The following is a 10,541-nucleotide window of genomic DNA, read 5'->3' on the forward strand; positions in this document are numbered from 1 at the left end:
TAATCTAATTATTATTATTATTATTATTATTATTATTATTATTATTCCAACTTGTGTCACACTTCAAGTACTTAGAAAATATATCAGAAGCGCAACCACGAAGACATTAAGAGCTGACTGAATTCAAGGTATACATACTACAACTCAGTTCAAAATCTTCTGTCGTATTCCCTTCTTCTGACTAAACAACCAATGATTGAAATATATAAAGCTAATTTTACCTACTATTCTTTATGAGTGCGAAATCTGGTCTCCCTGTCATTAAGGGAACAGGACACAGTAAAGGATCTTCAGAACATAGTGCCTATGAGATTATTTGGACTTGAGAGGGAGGAAGTAACTGGAACCTGTAAACGGTACATAATGGGGAGCTTCGTATTTTAGACAGTCAGTAATATTTGGACGATTAAATCACAGAGGGGAAATAATCAATACATATTGAGTTTTGATTTGAAAATCTTGAGGAAAAAACCTCTTGGCAAACCTAGGCGCAGATGGGAAGAGATGAATTAAAATGAATCGTGAACAAATAGGGTTAGAGTGTATGAATCGGATTCTGTTGTTTCAAGCTGGAGCAGTGGAATTCATTGGATTAAAGATTGGAGCCAATGGTAGGTTCTTGTGAATACGGTAATGAATATTCCCCTTCACAGAAACCGGCAATTTTTTTATTCGTCTGTCTACTACTAGCTCCTCAAGAAGGACTCTGTTCCATGGCTTAGTTAGTTAATTAGATTAAATTTTATATTAATGATTAGATAAGTAATATTAAAATGCACTACATATATTATAAAAATAATTCTGCTTAAATTCTCTCGGTGCACAAAATTTTTGTTCCGGTCTTGCTCAGAAAAAAAAATCATTTGGACCATAAGTCATGAAATTGTAACAATGATTTTACACTTACTAAATTATTAAAGACTGAAGTTTTTAAAAATATTTTATAACAATTATGGGACCAATATTCGATATTTGGTTTTCTCGCGTCCCTGAATACTATAAATACTTTACCGACGTTCCTTTCAAATATCTATGAACTTCTATAAGACTGCATGGTGTCACGTCCTAGAAAATATTGTTCTTCAGTTATAAAGATCGGCTGTGACTCTTCAAATTAAGAAAAAAGACTTGAATTCAACTTCACTCTGACAGCCGCCATCTGGTGAACTCTGCCATAAAGCAGAGTTATTTTCACTTAATGTTTTCGAACTTTCTTCATTTCAGAGTGTAATCCCCTCCAAAGATTTTTGATTTTATAATATTGCTCTGATAATATCTGGAGATCGTAGCTATGTCAATTAACAGGCATTTGTAAGTCTGTATACAGACCTACAGACATTGATTCGTTTGAGACTAATGTAACCTGTAACCTCAAGTGAAACCGGTGATTAGTATTCTACAGAAAAGGCTTATAGAAAATTTTGACTTCTGGAATATCATTTGGAAATGAGGATAATGTAGGCATATTCCCTATATATACACTTTGTGTTTCTGACATACATTTTTCATCGAAATATATTAGAATCAATTCACTGAAAACTTTATGTTGGCAATATATGCATCTGCCCTATATATGAATTATTTACCTAGTTCATTGCTGTTAATCTGCGTTATATTTATTATCAAAAATATTTCTTTAGATCCATTGCACTATTAAGTTATGGAAAGCTATGGAAAAACGTCGATTTGAGGTCAACACTGAAGACTAAAGACAAAACACACATGCCCGTACATGCTTCCTTTCTATTTTTGGAATTATTAAATAATATGACATATTTATATCAAAATAAAAGACTGAATATGAAACAAAATTAATACGCATATTACAATTTCATCCGTAATAAATAGGAAACAACCCTGCATTTTGTAGGAGGCTTTTCTGTACTAAGAAAACGATTGGAGTGCAATGGCCATGCCCCTGGTCGTCACAGGTTCCATTGAGAACAAGGTGTGAATGAAGAGGGAACCAGTCGCCTGACCTCAAAGACTAATCAAGGAAGTGGAATGGTTGTCGTCCATGTCTCTTGCACTCATTTGTGTCTATCGGTATATAAACTGCAACTGACATTTCGTCAAAGTGCTTTCATCTCTTTCCGGAACTACACACAGAACATTCATAATTGACGGATTTATATTCTCAATTAAACAACAAATTATTTAACAGTGCGAGTGAAATGTAGAATGATATGGATGTCTTTATCTACTCCATTAAGATCTAGGTTATGTAGACCTACTCACACCAATCTAAATCCTTTCGTCACACCCGTATTACTCATATCTATTTAAAAATTCTAACATATATGCTTTCATGCATTACTAAAAATGACTAATGCTGAAGAATGTGTTTAAATTCCGTTATTTTGGTTCACATTCTGTAACGTTGGGAATAAGTGTCTAATAGAGAGCCTATGTTGTTACATTTTTGTTACGCGCTTATACTGTCATTGGAGTCTCCACAGCGGCCCCTCTCTCTCCCTTCACTGGGATTCCTCGAAATTGAACTCGTCTGCATCTTCCTAACCGTACATATGGTACCCTCACCTTATCGTGTTTAATCGAAGTTATGAAAGTGTTCTTCTTGGTAGCAATCACACACCCGATGCACATTCACTAACTCAATCACTTCACCGCAACAAATATCACATTGGACTGTTGGCGTCCAGCTGCCTCCTGCTATCAATTGTACAATGCACAGGTATGAGGCCAGCTAAGGCATATGATGGGGGACGCAATTCACGTCATGTCAGCGCAACCTGGCCTCTGGTGGTGGTATGAAGAAGCCCAGCCATTGGCTGGCCGACTCTCTGTCTACCGACTAGCAGTTCACATTTTTATTACGTGTGCGCTCATTCTCGCATGGGCTACATTTTACACACATAGGTCTTGGCTCTTTCTACCTGCGTTTCTAAAACGAAACGCTTAAACTGAGTTACTGATACCTGAAAATTCCTTTCCTTTTTTTTTACCAATGTAACCGTCGCATAAAAGTGGGTCACGGAAAAGCATGCTATAGCTGAAGTCAGTAGGCTGGCCAAGCAATCCGCGCACAACTTCTGTAATTATAAATATGTGACGTGGGTGATGTCAAGGCTGGAGAAAAATTTGAAATGTTATTTCATATTCTGCAAGCATCATAAACGCAGTTTTTTGAGTACATGACTTAGCAATCATGTGTGTTTGTCTCCTCGTTGCATTTTCACATTATGAAGACATTAAATATGTTGCAGTGTTCTGGTACCGAATAGAAATGTTGCAGATATAAAATCAATTGTGTTCAGTCTTCTACTTAGTTTTAACGAAATTTGGAAAAATATCCCGATGCGTCTTGTTATATATGATATTACAATTTCTTATGTTGGTTGCATATGAATTCAAAAGACAGGATGTTTGAAGTTCAAAGGTTGTAATGTCACTGCATTTACTAATGAAAGTGCACAGGGCTCGAACTAGAGAATGTTATGAATATTGATTTGAAAAGTATGAGAGAGAAAGATGTTGTGTTATATGTTGAGGTTCTGCACCCATATTTGCCTGTGTGACTGAATGAAACGCAAATATCTTGTGACGAAACAGACCCTCACTAAATGTTTTACTGACGCAATTCTCGTAGGTGTTCACATGTACGCATTCTGTGTGGTTTGATTAGCTGTGAGAAATTCAGGATCGCCTCTATAACTCCATTTTATGAGTGAGATAGGCTCAAAAATAAGTTAAAATACTGATACTGAACATTTAGTTTACAAAGTCACTGTTATAAAATGTGTCTCTACTTGCAAGTGTGTCCATTATTATTACTGTGATATGTTAGACACTTTGCTAGGCAACGAAAGCAAAATAAGCAGCTACACAACAGCCGTTTCTAGGTAAGGATTCTGTAAACAATGGCCTTTGCTAGGTAATGGCCACAAAATATTTTAACAACCAAAAATGGAATAACTAGGAAGCGGCGTCCTTTATGCGGTCTCTACGATAGCTACGTGATACACTAATAGAAGAACTGTTGTGAGAGGCGTTCTCTGTGCGGTTCGTACCTGGTCTATATATCGAGGAGCAGCTGCGATTGCGAGTGATTCTTGAGGCGACAGTGAGTAGTCTGAGGTTGGTGTGTGATAGCCGCTGCCTGGAAATTAGTCAGTTGGAGCACTGCGTTAATTGTGAGATAGTCGTCGGCCAGTAAGGACCTGAACACGGATGCTGAAGAAGCTACGACATTGGAAGCCGTTACCATGCGACAACCGATGAAGCTAAGAGGACTGAGGAGAATGAGTGCGTGCTGTAGTGAATTGTAGAGTGTATGAATTAACGATAGCGCTATAGTTACTTGTAGTTACGAACTGTAAATGTTCAGTAAATCCAATAACCAATCCAAACCCCGTCTATGGTCTCTCATACACGTGACATTATTATTATTTCTTTGGATAATTAGGTCCTCTAGCCTGGCCCTATTTCAGAATAGATCCGAAAATTATTGATCTCATAGATAGTTGGTAAGGCTTCATAGACGGGTGGATCAGCCCTTCGCAAGGTGACTACCTACACATGAAAATACAAACAGAAGAAACACAGACGTACATCAATGGGACTTGGATTGAATCCCCGATCCCAGTGTTCGAACGGGTGCAGTAATTTCGTTCCTTAGACATCACGGGCTATATGGTAGGCCAAATTTTCCTTTTGTGACGAAATTTGTTCCATATTAGGTGGGTCCCTTGTCACCGCGGCATGACGCGTTCTCAGGTTGCGGATGGAGAAGGCGGCCTATAGAAACGGAGGGTAGCTGCGAATATATTGAATAAGAAGCCGCGGACAGCCGACAAGGGGTGGTTCTCCAGCTTGGGGGTTGGGCATGGGGCTACAAATTACTCACCGTAAAAACAAGTTTGTCACTAAAGATCACAAGAAGCCTCGGAAATGGATAGATTCCTTGGATAAAGGACATAAGAGAAAGAGACCGGCNACAATACAAGACGTGAAACCAGCAGTTGTTTGAGGAATAAAAAGATGGAATATCTGAAAGACAAAATTAATAAACTTGCAACAAACAGTAAGAACAGGAATATTAGCAGACTTCCAGAACATTTTGAATATGTGGAAGAACTACTTCCCTCAGTTATTGAATGTACATAGGTTCACTGATGTTATGTAGATAGAAACACATACAGCTCAGCCGGCAGAACTTATTCAACCAGAAGGTGAAATACGAGTATTACTTCTAAGATCCATATGTTAATGAATTTTATTTGAAATAAGGAAAGAATTGCCTGATCAGTGGAAGGAGTCTATTATTGTACCAGCTCACAAGAAGGGTGATAAAACCGACTGTTACGGACTTCATACAAAATTTTATCCAATATTCTTCTCTCAAGTTTAAGTCCATACAGAGATGAAATTTTTGTGGATCATCAGTGTGGGTTTCGACGTAACAGAGCAGCTACTGATCAGATCTTTCTCATTCCTCGCATACAGGGGAAAATAGGAAATACAATGAGACAGTACTCGTACATCAGCTATTCATAGACTTCAAGAAAGCCTACGATTCAGTTAGGTGGGAAGGATTGTACAATATTCTCACAGAATTTGGGGTACCCATGAAACTAGTTTAAGCTGATTTAAATGTGTTTAATCGAAACGTATGGTAAAGTGCGTATAGGTAAATATTTTTCTGAAAATTTCCTTATTCTGATCTAAAATAAGGAGATGCTTTATCGCCGCTCCTTTTAAACTTTGCTTTAGAATATGCCACTAGGAAGGTCCAGGGAAACTAGGCGTGACTGAAATTAAACGGGACACATCAGCTGTTGGTCTATGCTGACGATGTGACTCTGCTGGGTGATAATATAGATACCATAAAGAAAAACACACAAACCTTAATTGACGCTAATAGGAAGGTTGGTGTAGAAGCAAACACAGAGGAAACTAAGTATATGTTGCTGTCTCGTCACAAGAATGCAGGGCAAAATCAGAACATAAAGAAACCTAACAGATGTTTTGAAAATGTGGCACAATTCAGATATTTGAGAAAGACTGTAATAAATCAGAACCTCTTTCAGGAGGAAATCAAGAGGAGATTGAATTAGGGTAATGCTTGTTACCATTGAGTCCAGAAACTTTTGTCTTCTCGCCTGCTGTCCGAAAACATAAAATTTTGAAACTGTAATTTTGCCTGTGGTTTTGTATGGATGTGAAACTTGGTATATGACATTAAGGGAGGAATGTAGACTGAGGGTGTTTGAGAAGAGTATGTTCAGGAGAATATTTGGACCAAAGAGAGTCGAAGTGACGAGAGGTTGGAGGAAACTGCATAATGAGGAGCTTCATAACTTGTACTCTTCTCCAAATATAATTAGAATGATCAAGTCAAGGAGGATAAGATGGGCAGAGCGTGTAGCACGAATGAGTGGAGAAGAGGAATACATATAGTATATTGGTTGGAAAATCAGAAGAAAAGAGATCACTAGGAAGACCAAGACGTAGATGAGTGAACAATTTTAAAACGGATCTTAGAGAGGTAGGATGGGATGTTATGTATTACATTGATGTCGCTCAATGTTCCATAAAATGCTGGGAATTTCTTGAGTAGCTACGCAATTGGCGGCTTCTGAAGCAGGCCTCAGCTTCATGAATGAATGAGTGACGGAATTTGTTCGTGAAAACATTTTTATGCAACACTCTAGGGCGAACCTGACATAAAAGAGAAACAAGATAATATCCTAGGGAACCATCAGGATGCAACCTTCTTTATTCTAAATGCACCCGCCTGCGTACATACTCTTCCTGCGTGGTGCTCGAACAGACTGCCCCTAACTGGTATGCTACACGTAATGACAAACCTAAATAGTGATTCACAGTCTTCCACTGGATAAGTTCTGCGCAGGCTTAAGATTTCGAGCGGAAGGATTATTGTCCATGAAAATTCATAAAGTTGCAGAAGGAGGCGCTCGATGCCTATTTTAATATGTTTTAGAGCATTTCCTCTGGAATGGGGAAGTTCGGAAGAACCACGAAAACATCGGCGAGGTTATACGTTGCTCCAGTGAAGAGCCGAGCGTAGTACCTACTAGAAATTTCGTTGGAGTGAACAATTAAAGAGATATTTCGGCCATTTTTATCAGTGAAAAACGGGAAACTGGGGTAGCGCAGTCGATATAACGACTGGCTACGGGCTGGAGGACCTAAGGGTCGGATTTCGAGTCCCGGTAGGGTCAAGAATTTTCTCTTCTTCACGTTGTCCTCACTAGCTCTGGGGTCTTTCCCCGAGGATAAAGCGGCCAAGGCGTGAAGCTGACCACTCACCTCCAGTTAGTACCGATGTCAAGAAAATGTGATCTATAAATCCACTCCCTCATAACCCTTCATGGAATAGGGACACCTTTACATTTAAAGGATATGTGAATGAATAAAATGTTGGTTAAGCCGGAATGACTTCTCGTAGAGTGCAAGAGGAAAAACTTCTGCCACGTCACTGCTCGGAACTTAATATGTCCCGCTGAGACTGTAGCCTAGGATAGTACGTGTACATTGGTACAGACCACGACTGCTTCCTTCCAAAACATTTCGAATTAGACTTCGTATTGATCCTTATATTTTACGATATAACATGTGATTTTGAAACAGCTTGGTTCAATAAAAGCCAAAATGCCCGGCAGATGGAATTTACATTGAAGTTACCAGAAGTTACGCACAAGAGTCCATCAACTGTTTCAGTGTAGCTGCCATCCATTGGCTTATGATCAATAGCTCCTTACATAAAGAAAAGTGACATAAGATATAAACACTGGTTTATTGCAGTTGATGTCATAATTATGTGTAACTGAGCGCAAAATGATTGATACTAGAAACATTGTGTAAGCAGGAGCTTCGATATTGTCTAGTTACAAGGTACTTCCACAGTGAACAGATATAGAACATCATTGTGCACTGGTTCATGTACTGAAGGTAGAGCTGTTACTTTCCCACAGTTGTTTCCCATAGTTTCCAATTTTTTATAGGAGAATGATGGGAAAGTTCTTAATATATGCCACGATTACTTTCTTCCTCTTCCTTCTCAATTTAATTTCTACTGTCCCATGTGGTGTACGCCGGTCACGGCAGCCGAGCGATCTCGGGCATGTACTGTGTACGTCCGTGTGCTCGAATCCCACACAAGCATGCGTGTTTGGTGTGTGTATGGGTTTATTCTGTGTTTGTGTTGTCCTGTGTTTAGATATAGGCCTTGCGACGAGCTGATTACCCGTCCAGGGAGTCCTACCATCTGTAAAATGATCATGAAACTGAGAAATCAGCCCTATGTTCTAACATGGTAGCAAGAGAAGAAAAAAAAGTGTGGTGTACGTTCAGTGTTGCACACAATATACATATGGTAAAGCGCTGTTAAAACTCCAAGAATTCACTCCTAGCCAGCGGTTTACTTAAGAGCGAGCATCACCCGGGAGAGAAGGTCGCAGCTGCTCTTAAATTTAGAGATCGTCAGACCACTGATGTTGTATTCTCCTCTTTCTTCTCTTGTTTACTTCTACAGATAATTTGCCGTCTGATTATAAAATACGACTACTAAAATGTCCCCAAGGATTCAGAACACATTAATTTTAAAAATTACGTAAATTTGCATAAAAACTTATTTATTCAACAGATCATTTGACATGCATGTCTATCATTTCCTTTTAAGGAAGTCCTATGAAGTGCATCTCCTCCATATTCTCGTATGTAATTTTTTGCACTGAAATTATTGATTTTGTTTTCGCATACCACACTACTCTTTGTGCACGCTGCTGTGGAATCGCCATTTTGCTTCATGCGACCGTGGCGCTGCATAGTGATCGAGAGCTCAACTTAAAAATCATGAAATAAAATACTTAAATTTTCTTTCTTCTAGTTTTAATTATAATCCATAATTTATTACAATTTGTTCCCAATTATTAATTACTCGTAAAATGTGGGAGGTTTGAACGGAACACACTGTATAACTCTGAAAATAAGAAAAGAACTTTTTTTTTGGAATTCAGAAATCGACGCTGTAAATTTTTTGCGGTTCTTAAACATGAAATAGGATAGCTCAGTCAGCAAGTTGGCTATAGTAGGGGACATTTATTTTGGCCCGTCAAGGTCATCTTTCTTCACCCGCGCCACCAGTTTATTTTTCTCCCTGAGACTGACTGTAGTTATAGACTGGGTGGCCAGGATTCTAGTCCAATCGGAGGCAATAATTCTTTCCATCGGCACCACGTCCAGAACAGCTTCCCTGCAGATGGAGTTTGGGGCCTTCCCTTGGGAGGTAAAGTTGCCGGTTCGTGAAGCAGCCACTCAGTTTCATCCAGTGTCGGGATTTAGAATTCGTGGAGCTATATTTCTATTCCTTTAGTACGACTTCACGGCATGGTGGTACACACGGGATTATCCTTATTCTAACTTACCACAAAATGCTTTAAACATAAGAGCTTCCATACTGTCTTTGAATTTACAGATTTCAGAGGCCATTCTTGCGTAAATGATGCAATGTCAGCTGTCTTCCTAGTCACCATATATTTCCTACATAACTAACGAACTCCATGGAGTCGAGTCCTTTTTGAAAAGCCAGCAGACGCTCAGGTACTCAAGAACTACCCAACATTTTATGCAACTCGGGAGTTCATTACCGTGTAAAGAAGAACAGTCTACTGGTCCGTATTCTGAGCCAGATTAATGCAGTACAAGTTTCCTGTACACGTGGGGCTTAAATGTAAACCTAAAGACGTACATGTAACTGAATATCTTTCCCGTTCTTTATTGAAGGTACTATCTGAGATAGCAGACTGGTAAATTTCCATTCACATTCGATAAACGGGCAAACCAGCTTCGAGCGTGACTAGTGACCTGCTAAACCCGATGCTCTTCTTGTGTTAGTCCATTCATTCGTATAAATGTCTCGATAGCATCGCAGTGCAGAGCAGCTGACTAGGACGTGTATCGTAGTCGCATATCTTGTCATCTTATCAATAAAACAGATTTGAGAAAATTGATGAATGAACAAAGTGATGGTTTGGTCATGCTTTATCTTCACTGAAGTAGTAATATTTTGACTCTACTTCAGATGTAAGTGACTGATTTGTACGTTATTTAACGATGCTATATAAACTGCAGATGGTCGTGCCATAGCCCAGGCAATTAGTTACTGGATTCCCACCTCGGCGGCCCGGGTTCGAGCACGGTCTGCTCATGTGCGATTTGTGGTTGACTAAGTGACCCCGGGGGCAGATTTTCTCCGAGTACTTCGGTCTCCCTTGCCGATCTTAATTCCGTCAATTCCTTCACAGTCACCATCATCTATCATCTGGGGCTGGTACAATAGGCCAATAGTGGCCGCAGTACCGAGTGGACTCAGTCTCACCCCACTTACTCTCGGTCACTCATGGAGCTGAGCCCTTCTTGTGAAGCCGCCAATTGTTCAGATACTCAAGAACTTCCCAGCACTTTTTGGAACCCGAAAGTTCATTGCATGGTCTTATATCAGCACCTACTAACATGCACTTCTGTTGTATTAAATTTCATCAACAACACGTCTACGC

General features: G+C 39.4%; 1 protein-coding gene across 1 annotated transcript in view; it reads right to left on the reverse strand.

Annotated features, from left to right (window-relative positions):
• The window catches only part of LOC111873208, a 45,084-nt gene extending 42,351 nt beyond the window's left edge, over nt 1-2,733 (reverse strand). The window contains exon 1 of the mRNA XM_023867729.2: nt 2,542-2,733. The gene's annotated coding sequence lies outside the window, so the exon portion shown is untranslated. The remainder of the gene's footprint in view (nt 1-2,541) is intronic.
• Nucleotides 2,734-10,541: the final 7,808 nt, after the last annotated feature.

The sequence above is a fragment of the Cryptotermes secundus genome, unplaced genomic scaffold (genome assembly GCF_002891405.2).
Source record: "Cryptotermes secundus unplaced genomic scaffold, Csec_1.0 scaffold540, whole genome shotgun sequence".
Classification (NCBI taxonomy): domain Eukaryota; kingdom Metazoa; phylum Arthropoda; class Insecta; order Blattodea; family Kalotermitidae; genus Cryptotermes; species Cryptotermes secundus.